At 39.9% G+C, this 13,320-nt stretch overlaps 1 protein-coding gene and 1 non-coding gene across 3 annotated transcripts in view; one reads left to right on the top strand and one right to left on the bottom strand.

Annotated features, from left to right (window-relative positions):
• Positions 1–13,320, top strand: part of MAP10 (microtubule associated protein 10) — a 61,415-nt gene that overhangs the window by 21,589 nt on the left and 26,506 nt on the right. The window lies entirely within an intron of this gene.
• On the bottom strand, positions 5,986–6,156 carry LOC112207652 (U1 spliceosomal RNA). Its single transcript, XR_002942078.1, has one exon. It is a non-coding gene; the product is annotated as a U1 spliceosomal RNA (small nuclear RNA).

Genomic DNA, 13,320 nt, shown 5'->3' with positions numbered 1-13,320 from the left:
TTGGCTTGCTGCAGGCAGGCCAGATACTTTTGCTTCCAGAACTGGCTGTGAGCAAGCTGGGGCACCTTGGTTTTCTTCCACATGGCTCCCAGCATCATCAGAAAAAGTCCAAGCTGGTTTAATGGTAGTGGCCTGGTTCCAGGAGAATGAACAGAATGTGCAAATCCTCTTGATACTAGACTTGGAACTGACACAATATCCCATGCGCTTCATTCTACTTGTCGAAGCAAGTCACAAGGCTAGTTGAGATACAATGGGTGGGGAAAAACACAAACACACAAAACAAAAAACTACACCTCTGTTGCCAGGAGCTACAAACTCACACTGCAAAAGGGCATAGATGCAGGGAGAAAATAATTTGAGCTATGTTTTCAAACCATTTACCACCACATGTTTTCTTTAGATCAGTAAGTAGACCAAAAGTCTCATTAAGCACCCTTTCTTTCTAAAAAAATTATTTCCACAGGTTATTGGAGAACAGGTGGTGCTTGGTTACATGAATAAGTTCTATGGTGGTGATTTGTGAGATTTTGGCACACCTATCACCCAAGCAGTATACACTGCACCCAATTTGTGATCTTTTATCTCTCACCTCCTTCCAACCCTTTCCCCCTGAGTCTCCAAAATCCATTGTGTCTTTCTTATGCCTTTGCATCCTCATAGCTTAGCCCACACACATGAGTGAGGACATATGATGTTTGTTTTTCCATTCTTGAGTTACTTCACTTAGAATAATAGCCTCCAAACTCATCCAGGTCACTGTGAATGCCATTAACTCATTCCTTTTTATGGCTGAGTAGTATTCCATCGTGTATGTGTGTGTATGTATGTGTGTATGAGTATCTATATATATCTCACAGTTTCTTTATCCACTCATTGATTGATGGGATGGGCATTTGAGTTGGTTCCACGGTTTTGCAATTGCAAATTGTGCTGCTATAAACATGCATGCACAAGTATCTTTTTCATATAGTGACTTCTTTTCCTCTTGGTAGATACCCAGCAGTGAGATTGCTGGATCAAATGGTAGATCTACTTTTAGTTCTTTAAGGAATCTCCACACTGTTTTCCATAGTGATTGTACTAGTTTACATTCCCATCAACAGTGTAGAAGTGTTCCCTGTTCACTGCATCCATGCCAACATCTATTATTTATTTATTTATTTATTTGTTTTGTTTTGTTTTTGAGACAGAGTCTTGCTCTGTTGCCCAGGCTGGAGTGCAGTGGCACAATCTCGGCTCACTGCAACCTCTGCATCCCAGGTTCAAGCGATTCTCCTTCCTCAGCCTCCCGAGTAGCTGGAATTACAGGCATGCACCACCATGCCTGCCTAATTTTTGTATTTTTTAGTAGAGACAGGACAGAGTTTCACCATATTGGTCAGGCTAGTCTCAAATTCCTGACCTCAGGTGATCCGCCCACCTCGGCTTCCCAAAGTGCTGAGATTACAGGTGTGGGCCACCATGCCAGGCCTATTTTTTGATTTTTTGGTTATGGCCATTCTTCCAGGAGTAAGGTGGTATCGCATCGCGGTTTTGATTTGCATTTCCCTGATTATTAGTGATGCCGAGCATTTTTTCATATGTTTGTTGGCCATTTGTATATCCTCTTCTGAGAAATGTCTATTCATGTCCTTAACCCACTTTTTGATGGGACTGTTTGGTTTTTTCTTGCTAATTTGTTTGAGTTCATTGTAGATTCTGGGTGTTAGTCCTTTGTCAGGTGTATGGATTGTGAAGATTTTCTCCCACTCTGTGGGTTGTCTGTTTACTCTGCTGACTGTTCCTTTTGCCGTGCAAACGCTCTTTGGTTTAATTAAGTCCAAACTATTTATCTTTGTTTTTATTGCATTTGCTTAAATGGGTTCTTGGTCATGAAATCCTTGCCTAAGCCAATGTCTAGAAGAGTTTTTCCTGTGTTGTCTCTAGAAGTTTTATAGTTTCAGGTCTTAGATTTAAGTTCCTGATCCATCTTGAGTTGATTTTTGTATAACCTAAGGGATGCGGATCCAGTTTCATTCTTCCACATGTGACTTGCCATTTTTCCCAGCATCATTTGTTGAATAGGGTGTCTTTCCCCTACTTTACGTTTTTGTTTACTTTGTTGAAGATCAGTTGGCTGTAAGTATTAGGGTTTATTTCTTGGTTCTCTATTCTGTTCCATTGGTCTATGTGCCTATTTTTATGCCAGTATGATACTGTTTTGGTGACTATGGCCTTATAGTATACTTTGAAATCAGGTAGTGTGATGTCTCCAGATTTGTTCTTTTTGCTTAATCTTGCTTTGGCTGTGCGGGCTCTTTTTTCGTTCCATATGAATTTTAAGATTTTTTTTTCTAATTCTGTGAAGAATGATAGTGATATTTTGAGGGGAATTGCATTGAATTGTAGATTGCTTTTGGCAGTATGGTCCGTTTCACAATATTGATTCTACCTATCCACGAGCATGAGCTTGGGGTGTGTTTCCATTTGTTTGTGTTGTCTATGATTTCCTTCAGCAGTGTTTTGTAGTTTTCCTTAAAGATGCCCACTGTCACCACTCCTCTTCAACATAGTACTAGAAGTCCTAGCCAGAGCAATCAGACAAGAGAAAGAAAAAAAGGGCATCCAAATTGGTAAAGAGGAAGTCAAACTGTTGCTGTTTGCCGATGATATGATTGCTTAGCTAGAAAACCCGAAAGGCTCCTTCAGAAAGCTCCTGGAACTGATAAAATAATTCTGCAAAGTTTCTGGATACAAAATCAATGTACACAAATCAGTAGCTCTTCTATATACCAACAGCGACCAGGCTGAGAATGAAATCAACAACTCAGGCCGGGCATTGTCTCTCATGCCTGTAATCTCAGCACTTTGGGAGGCTGAGGTGAGCAGATCACCTGAGGTCAGGAGTTTGAGACCAGTCTGGCCAACACGGTGAAACCCTGTCTCTACTAAAAATACAAAAATTAGCGGGGCTGTGATGGCGTGCCTGTAATCGCAGCTACTTGGGAGGCTGAGGCAGGAGAATCACTTGAACCCGGGAGGCGGAGGTTGCAGTGAGCTGAGATCGTGCCACTGCACTCCAGCCTGGGTAACATAGCGAGGCTCCATCTCAAAACAACAACAACAAGAAAAACAACAAAAAAAGCCCACAAAAATCAGGAACTCAACCCCTTTTACAATAGCTGCAAAAAAAATGAAATAGGAATATACCTAATCATTAAGCACTTTGGAAACAAATTAATATTTTGGAAAGTATTCAGATATTTTTCCTCTATGTGAAAGGTAAATCATGATAAATTTATTTCTTCTTTTGTCTCTTGGGTCAAGAAAAGCACTAATTTAATGTCTTCTATTAGCTGTATCTTTTTTTCTGTCACCCCAGTTTTCATTTCAGGTTAATTGAAGTGTGGGTTTTCCAAATTGGTTTTTGCTTAGGCTCACTAAAGTTGATCCATTAGCTCTGAATTTCTTTCTATACATACTTCGAAAGCTAGAATTATTGAAAGGAGTAATTTTTTCCATTTAAATGTACTTTGCTTATTATTTTCCAGGTTCTGATAGCAATATACTGCTCAGTGGGAAAAGATTTCTCCTATGATTGAACGTTCCTAGCACTGTGTTTAGGAAATTTCTTTCAAATTTTTCTCTTAATATTTTTCTAGTGCTTGGATCCTGTGGTTTGAAGGACTTTTATTTCAGAGACATAGGCGATGCTTAGTGGAGACTCATTCACAATGGAAACAAAGCTTAGATGCTGATTATCCAAATACCCTATTTTGAATATGAGACTCTTCTTATTGAAAGGACAATTTGGAGAGATATATGGTCAAATGACTAGGCTAAATTTATCTATATTAATTTCCTAAACAATGTAGGTAAATTGCACATTTTAAAATATTCCAGAATCTCAAAACATGGCACCTACCCTCAATATTTCTAATAATCATTCACTTGTTCAGCACATATACAGCACTTAACCACATGAATGCTTTGTAAAAGTCTAGGGGAACATGAGAAATAAGTCAGACACAGTCCCTGTTGTCCCCGTTTACAATCTACTGTGAGACACAGATAATTAAGGAGGTGATTATAATCATGTGGGAAAAGCAGTTCTTCCTGTAGATTCAGACAAGAGATTCCAGATTTTCAAGGGATCTACATCTCAAACCCAAAGAAGTAAATCCCTCAAAGCATAATGGGGCAGGGTAAGATGGCTCAAGCCTGTTATCCCAGCACTTTGGGAGGCCGAGGCAGGTGGATCACCTGAGGTCAGGAGTTCGAGGCCAGCCTGGTCAACATGGTGACGAGGTCTCTACTAAAAATACAAAAATTAGCCGGGCCTGGTGGTACACACCTGCAATTCCAGCTACTTAGGAGACTGAGGCAGGAGAATTGCTTGAACCTGGGAGGCAGAGGTTGCAGTGAGCCAAGATTGCACCACTGCACTCCAGCCTGGGCAACAGAGCAAGACTCCATCTCAAAAAAAAGAAAAGCAAAGAGAAAATAAATTGACCTCAGGTAAGGAGAGATGATATGCAAAAGGATTATTGCAACAAGGGTGGGGAGACTCTTGCTCTAGGAAAGGAAACTGCAGCATTAGGGAAGGAGACTATAGCAATGCAGAGAGTGCCATAACCATGGGATCAGTGTGCATCTCTGAGGTCAGCAGAAAAAGGTCTTTCTTTCATATGGAGTAGAGAAGCCTACCAAGAACCATGTGGGGGAGTGGGATGAGGCAGTGGCATGATCAAACAGTGGCTCAGTCTCTGTTTGTGGCCATTGCATTCTCTGGAGCAGGTCTTATAGAGAGGCTGTTCTGCATTCCTACATGCAAGAAAGGACCAAAGTCCAGGGGCCTGGGGGAAGGTGAGGAGCCTGAGCAGAGTTTGGTCAAGTCACATTGATGGCATTTTGTCCACACTGGCCAGTGGGGACCAATGGCTAATCATTCATGAGACACAGAATGGGAATTGGAAGGTCTGTGTCTGACCTTGTCATAGGTAAACAAGGAGGTCATTGGTGGGTTTTATCTAAATCTTATGGGGAAGGGGAATTCCTTGCAAGAAGTCATTTTTTGGAACACTGAAGGTGTGTGTTGGGAAGAGGTAGTTTTGTAATCTCCCCTGTTTTCAAGAGGCACAGGACTTGGGGAAAGTTCAGTACCACCAGTGCCTCTGACACAAAGTCACCTATAACCTTGAACACCAGGTGTTAGGATGAATGGAGTCCATGGTAAATGCCATGACAAAAAGCCATCAGCCAGTAGTGTTGACGTTACCTGGAGTCTTGCTAAAAATGCAGATTCTCAGACCTGTTGAATCAGAATCTTCATTTACAGTTGAGTCCCGGGATGATCCATCCACAGGTGAAAGTTTTTGAAGCACAGCTCTGGGGAAGTCAGGAAAGCATCACTAGAAGAAATGATCCCCTAGTTAACTAATTCTCTTTCTCTGGTAATGCTCTGATTTGAATGTTCACACATTCATTCATTTATAAAAACTAATTGTTTTTCCAAGAAAGTTGTATTAGTATCTACATGTTTTAGTTATATATTGCTCTGTAAACTACCCCTGAATTTAGTGGCTTGAAACAACAACAAGCATTTATTATTCTCACAGTTTCTGTGGGTCAAGAATTTAGGAACAGCTTAGTTGGGTGGTTTGCAGTCAAGATATCAGCCACGGCTGAAATCAACTGAAGACCTGGCTGCAACTGGAGGACTCAAGGTGATCCACTCCCATAGCTGGCAAGTTGGTTCTTCTCCATGCTAGGCTGTCTATCCTGGGGCTTCTCCATCGGGCTGCTTGGGTGTTCTCACAACATGGCAACTAGCCTACCCCAGAGAAAGAGCCAGAGGAAAGCTGTCCTTTTTATGACATAGCCTTGGATGTCACATGGAATCACTTCCAACACAATGTATTCATTAGAAGCAAGTTATTAAGTCCAGCCCACTTTGGGAGGATGGAGAGAATTAGGCTCCAACTTTTTTTTTTTTTTTTTAAACAAGGGAAAGCATGAACGCAGTCTCCCACTGCCACACATTATGCAATTGAGTTTCCTACATTTGAGGAAATTGCAGGGGTCAGCACATTTGCAGTGCGATGGATGAGCCTTGCCCTGGGGAAACCACCTTTGTGATCATGGATCATGGTATCTCCCCTGCCGGGTAAGTATAGGCTCCAACTTTTAAAGGAAAGAATATCCATGGAGTTCCGGACATTACACAGCATTGTACAGGTGGGCTTTGTAAAAGTCAATGATGTTTATCGATTTAATTTATTTGACATTTTGCTGCTGAAGACAGATAACTGATTCCGTTTTTCAGTCTCCAAAACTTACAAGAACATGCTTCATGCTATTTTAATAAGACAGAACATTTCAATTATCAGAATACTTTTGGAGAAAACCGTAGTTGTTGGTGAAAGTCTGTAATTCAAAGGTGGTAAGATAGAACTTTCATGGGCGACAAGAGGATGACTTTGCAGTTTGCTTTGTGGCAGCATGTGGAGGTGGGAGGGGCAAGAAAGAAACATAAAGAGCGGAGGGTAGAAGCCAAGAGATAGTGGAAAATCACGTGTTCTGTCCTGGTACTCCTCGCTGCTCTCCAGATTTTTAGTAAAGTTGTTGAGCTCATGTACAAGGCGAGTGGTGCTTTTTTTCAGACTGTGATGGGGCTAGGCTGTATATCTGGACTGAGTCGAACCAAACTAAGAAACACATGCAGATATGGAAGACCAACAGAGAGAAGCAAGAGGAAGTAAAGTCAGAGGAGTTTGCAAAATGGGGGTGAGAGGTAAGGTGGACCATGGTGGGTGGTGAAGGAAGCCTCTCAAAGGCCACGGAATAGAGGACTGTAGTCATTTTTAGCTAGGTCTCCAAGGGACAGAGGGACCTTAGTTGACATGTGGATGGCACTTGATTTCTGGCAATTCTTCTCTTTTGCTGAGTAAACAGCATGATCAGAATATTATTTACTGAATTTCAGCTTTTGATGCTGATTATTTTAAAATAACATTAGAAAGTAACTATGAAAAATATCTCAAGTTAGAAGAAAATTTTTATTCATTTATTTAGGTTTGGAGTGTCAAGGCGTAGAGCTTGAAATGTAATTTCACTTACCAGCAACATGTTTACATTGCTGCCTTAATGCTCCCTCTGGAATCAGAATAATCTCCAGCATTTAGGGACCTCCTAGTTTATAAATGCTGTGGCCCTTTTTTTTTCTGTTTCAGAAGCACACTTTTTTAATCTTATAAAATCCTGGCCAGGAATGAATGAATTATCTAAAACAAAGGGTCAATGTGACCTTTTATCTTGTTAATAGTTTGAAAATCTGTTTTGTAAAGCAAAATGACTTTCCTCAAAAAGCTTTTCCTGTATTTGGGGTTATAAACACATATTTTTTGAGAAGACAGTACATTTCCCTGAATTTCGTTTTCTAAAGGCTTAAAAAATTTTCATAGTAAAACAAAATTGCCTCAAGTGCTATTACCGCCCTCTCCTAGACACCCATTAACGTAAAATAAAACTAATCTATAATAAATGCTTGTTCTAAGAACGCTTGGCAGAAGCCAGGTAAAATTTAACATTCTGTACAGCATTCGGTGATGAAGGACACACTATTATTGTTTTGAAGCATTGCAGAAATTCTTTTTAAGCAAATCTTAGCTTTTAAAATTGAAGCTTAGAATTTTGCTCAGCCGATGTTTTTTCTTAGGTCCCAGATATTCGGCATCTGCAAACTCAAAATTGATAAAGTTAGGCATACAGAGACAGAATATTTCTAGTTTATAAATAAAAGCAAGTTTTGCTCAACCCAATAAAAGTACTCCTAAAAAATTAGTAAAGGAAATAAATAAAAATGTATAATAAATTATTCAATAAAACCAAATCCAATGCCTCCAGAGTTCACAGTCTAAATTCCTGGAGGGAAGAGTTGGGTGGGTGGGCTTTAAATCTCAAATGATTTTATTTCTTCCAATCCCTGTATTCATCTGTGCTTTGCCAAATTCTGCTTTCATGCTTCTTAATGACCTTTCAGCCCCCTTTTATAAATGGTCCAGCTGAACATTTTGATCTTATCACCAACTTACTGCTCCAACCCAGAATGGAAGCCAATCTCTCCCTTTTTCTGGCACCAGTAGTCTCTGTAGGTAACTTTTCTAGAATAGAGGTCAGAAAATGTTTTTTGTAAAGGAACGGTTAGTAAACATTTTCAGCTTTGTGAGCCATATGGTCTCTGTTTTGACTATTCAGCTTTGAAGCTGTAGTGAGACAGCAGCCACAGACAATATGAAAATGAATGGGCATGGCTGTGTTCCAATAAAACTCTGCACTTGGTCTTAGCCAAAAGGCCGAGAAGTGATTCCAATAAAACTTTATTTACAAAAATAGATGGTGGGCTGGATTTGGCCCACAGGCTGATGTGAAAGTTGTCAGAATCAAAATAGAGTCACTTGTGACAGCTGGAACTGGGAAAGGCCATAATGGGGGGGTTCTCATGCTCGTATGCCTGATAATAAGAACTATCACAAACAAACTCTGCAAAAAAACACAACCTTGCACAAAGGCCACCAAAACCTTACAGAGAAAATACTTCTGCAAGGACATCTGTCCAGCAACTGCTTGTCCAACCTTGGACTGACACCACCCTTGTTATTGATCCTTACAGCCAAGGATAATTGATTCAAAACAACTTATGTAATTCTTTTCATTTTGCCTTCAAAAACTGTCCCTTGCCTCAACCTTCCTGATGATCTGCATAGTTTACTCTGGCACGTGTATTTCCATTGCAAAGCCATTCCCAAGTAAATATTTTCTTTTAGAGTCTCCTTCTCAGTCTGTTATGAAGCTTTGACACTGCATGTCCTACAGCATGTCCCCATTTGGTTTGACATAGGAGCTGGAGGAACTATTCCATGGTGAGGAGAGGGAGAAAGCCCAGCTGTCTTCACGAAGCCATGGATGTTTCTCCTCTCTCTCCCATCATCCTCCTCCTCATCCCACTCTGAGTTTTCTACTCATGTTGATTGTGGAGGAGCACGGTAGAATGGAGGTTCAGTGAGGGGAGCAGAATTGATTGGAATATCTCTCAGACAGCCCTCCTGTAGATGACACCAGCTCCACTGTTTGCAATTCTTTGGGAGTGCAGGGAACTGGAGGCTCCTTTCTGTCAGTTTTAGACCCAAGCCTTGAGCATAAAAGAGCCCTGCTCTACCTTCTGTGACACTTTTTACCACCGTGTTTTATTCCGTGGATCAGTGATTGTAAGGATGGATACAGTTCAGGAATATAGAAATACAGTAGTAGTTCATCAGTGACAGCTGTTCGTTGACATTGTCCCAATCTCCGTCTGTCACATTCTTGACAAAATTCCAGGACTTTCTACACATTCTAGTGTTGCCTAAAATATGAAGTGTTTAAAAATGTTGTTCATGTTTCTTTTGCTTTACTGAGATAGAGGTTTTTTTTTTTTTTTTTGTCGTTGTTGTTGTTCTTTTGTTTGTTTGTTTAATTTTTGTATGTTTTCAGTTAACTTTAGCTTTCCAGGCTGGAGTGCAGTGGCACAATCATAGCTCACTGCAGCTTTGACCTCCCAGGCTCAAAAGATCCTCCTGTCTCAGCCTCCCTAGTAGCTGGGACTATGCCACCATGCCTGGCTAAGATTTTTGAGATGAGGTCTCACTGTGTTGCCCAAGCTGGTCTCAAACTCCTGGGCTCAAGCAATCCTCCCATCTGTGAAAGCTCTGAGATTACAAGTGTGAGCCACCACACCCAGCTGGCTTGACATTTTTGAGTCTTCTCTTCTATCCCTTCTGACCCTTAATGAGCATTCTTCTCTTCCTTAATCCTGTTTTATTTCAAATACTTTATTTTTATGGCCTCCATAATAACACCTATTAGACTACTTTTGTGATTGTACTTTCTCTAAAGGCATATTTTCCCATCAGCCTAAGAATAACTTCCTTTAGAAATGATTCTTTCCCTTCTCCTGTCTCACTTGGATGTATCCCATGGCCTCACCTGCTGACCCTGGCTGCTCTGCTCTCCTCCTTGACTTAAATGAATTTTCAGCTCCTGCTATAAGCCACACTGTTCCACATCCTGGAGCTACAAAGTTGTAGCTTCTGCCTTCAAGGAGCTCACAGTGCAGAGAAGTGAGAAGACAAACATAAAAATAAGCCAGTGACACCAGGGGCAATTCACTCTCTTTGGTGGACTGTAGACACTCATGTCTGTAAACTGGGCACACTCTTAGTTGTATGGGAAAGGTTCGGGCTGTGGTACATTATTGCACTCCAAGACAAGGACAGAGGAGTGGCACCTCTTAAACATGGAATACAGTTTAAGCCAAGGTACTGTTAACTTGTGGCTCATGGTTCAAACCATTCATACCATGGTCATGAAATGTACTCACCCTCCCACCCCACCAAAAGGGCAAAGCTCTCTTGCTCTGGGGCTATGCTGTCCCTGTTGGGCCCACTGCAATGAAGAATTTAAATGGAAAATGATCAGGGTCATGTTGTTCCTAACAGATTCCAGATTCTTCTGATTACCCTATGCTTATGGGGGAAAAACCCAAAGATCCTGCCTTCAAATTGCATATGGTCCGTTTAGTAGAAAGGATAGTGAGGAGACACAGAGAAGAAACAACCAAATAATTTTTATAGAACAACATATCAGCCAGCACAAATGAGTCTAGCAGAGTGCCCACTGAGAGAACACAGAAGATGAGAGAATAAACAAAGATGGTCGTGGTTGCCTTCCAAAGGAGGAGAGTTTTGAGAATTTAATTTGTTTCCAATCTTTGCTATTATAAGATATATATTATGATGAACCTGTTGATTCATAAATCTCTTACTATATTTTGGATAATTTTCTCAGGACAAATGCTCCCAAATAGAATTACTAAGTTAAACAGATATCAAGGAAATAAACATTTTTCAAGAGATTTTGATATATTGCCAGATAGATTCCAATTGCTGTCTAGAAAGATTATATAAATGTATGCTCCTCACCCCCCAGCAGTGTATAAGCATATCCATCTCACAAAAACTTGGAAGCATCAATAATTACGATTTTTTAAAATCTCTAATAAAGCAAGTGAAAATATCTAATTTTTTTCTATGCATTTCCTTTGTACTAGTGATGTTGAACATTTTATCATATGTTTATGAGTCATTGTTGTATCCTCTTTTACCAGCTAGCTGTCTTTTTTGTCTTTTGCTCCATAGGTCCTCTGTAGATGAGTTATATAATAGCAGTAGAACAGCATCCAAATCAATATGCTAGGTTATTTTGTAACTTTAGACTGATAAGGCATTCAGAGTTGAAAGGTGTGGTTCTTAATACAGCTCAAGGAAGTTATGTCCAGATAAACACTCTCAGGTCAGGAAACAATTCCGTAAGGAGTATGTTAGAGTTCTACTAGAAACACAGCGAGGGTTACAAGTATCAGCTGCTGCCTGAGGTATGTATATATGTTATCCCCAATTTTGATCAAAACATTTGATGAATAAAGGGGAACAGCAATGAGATACCATCTCACATCAGTTAGAATGGCTATTATTAAAAAGTAAAAAAATAACATGTTGCATGGTTGCAGAGAAAAGGGACTGCTTATACACTGTTGGTGGGAATGAAAATTAGTTCAGTGCCCTGTGGAAAAGAGCTTGGAGATTTCTTAAAGAACTAAACACAGAATTACCATTCCACCCAGCAATTCAACGTTACTAGGTATAGCCCCAAAGGAAAATAAATTGTTCTACCAAAATGATAACTGCACTTGTTGGCCGGGCTAGGTGGCTTACGCCTGTAATCCCAGCACTTTGGGAGGCCGAGGCACATGGATCATGAGGTCAGGAGTTCGAGACCAGCCTGGCCAAGATGGTGAAACCCTGTTTCTATTAAAAAATACAAAAATTAGCTGGGCGCAGTGGCACACGCCTGTAGCCCCAGCTACTCGAGAGGCTGAGGCAGAAGAATTGCTTGAACCCGGGAGATGAAGATTGCAGTGAGCCAAGATAGCGCCACTGCACTCCAGCCTGGGCAACAGAGTGAGACTCTGTCTCAAAAAGAAAAAATGATACTTCCACTTGTATGTTCACAGCAGCACTACTCACAATGCAAAGAAATGGACTCAACCTAGATGCCCATCAATGGTGTATTGAATAAAGAAAATGTGGTACATATGCAATATGGAATATTGCCATAAAAAAGAATGAAATCATATTATTTGCAGCAACATGGATGCAGCTGGAGGCCATAATCCTAGGTGAATTACAGAGAAAACGGAAAACCAAATACTCCAACATGTTCTCACTTATAAGTAGGAGCTGAACATCGGGTACACACAGACACAAAGATGGGAACAATAAACACTGAGGATTCCAAAAGAGTGGAAGGAGGTGGGGGCAAGGGTTGAATCCTACCTATTAGGTACTATGTTCACTTGGACACTAGAAACCCAAACCTCAGCATCACATAATATACCCATGTAACAAGCCTGCACATGTACTCCCTTAATCTAAATTTTAAAAAGTAAAAAAAAAAAAAAAAAAAAAAAGACTAGTAGAATCAACAAAGTGCATTCTAGTATAAAATGATACAGGTCTGTATGCAATTGTGGTTGAGCTCATCTTGCAATCTCAATTTGGAGGAAAAAAAGGAAGAATTTGGAATTGATTTCTTAGCCTCATAACATATTAAAACTGGGTACATTTTTACAAACTTAGCTTCCTGCCAAATCTTGAAATTAGCCTAGATTAACAATTCAGTTAGTTTTCTAGATATTTAGATTTTCCCATTGAAGATATACAGATGTGAAAAATATTTATTTTTTATTTTGTAGAACAAAAGAAGAAAAATGTGTTTGGATTACCAGATCCCTGACCCTCTGTGTTTGCTGTTGTTGATTATTAAGGCATTTTCATATAGGCTTAGATTATTTAAATATCACAGCTATATGCATAAGTATCAGTCATAGTTCTGCTTTTTTCTTATTAATAATTTTTAATTAAAAGAAATATAGAATTTAGCATGAAAAAACAAAAGGATGTAGAGTCTAGGCAGAAAATATCTCTAAGGGTCATGAAATGCGACATTGTAGAAACAAATCTAACACACACAAAAATGAGTATGTGGAAATGAGTTTTAGAATATGGCATATGATTCAGGTTCTTCTTCTGACTTTGTCTGATGGGGTGACATCAAAAGGTGATCGTTTTAATATTTCGTCATCTCTGCATTTATTTTGTTTTGTATATTTTAACAAGTGCTTTCAGGCTGCAGGTATCTGTTGGAAATATTTAGCTCTCTTCCAGCTAAATGAATAAATAA

Source organism: Pan troglodytes, chromosome 1, assembly GCF_028858775.2.
Source record: "Pan troglodytes isolate AG18354 chromosome 1, NHGRI_mPanTro3-v2.0_pri, whole genome shotgun sequence".
Classification (NCBI taxonomy): Eukaryota; Metazoa; Chordata; class Mammalia; order Primates; family Hominidae; genus Pan; species Pan troglodytes.
This window is presented reverse-complemented; position numbering and strand designations above follow the sequence as displayed.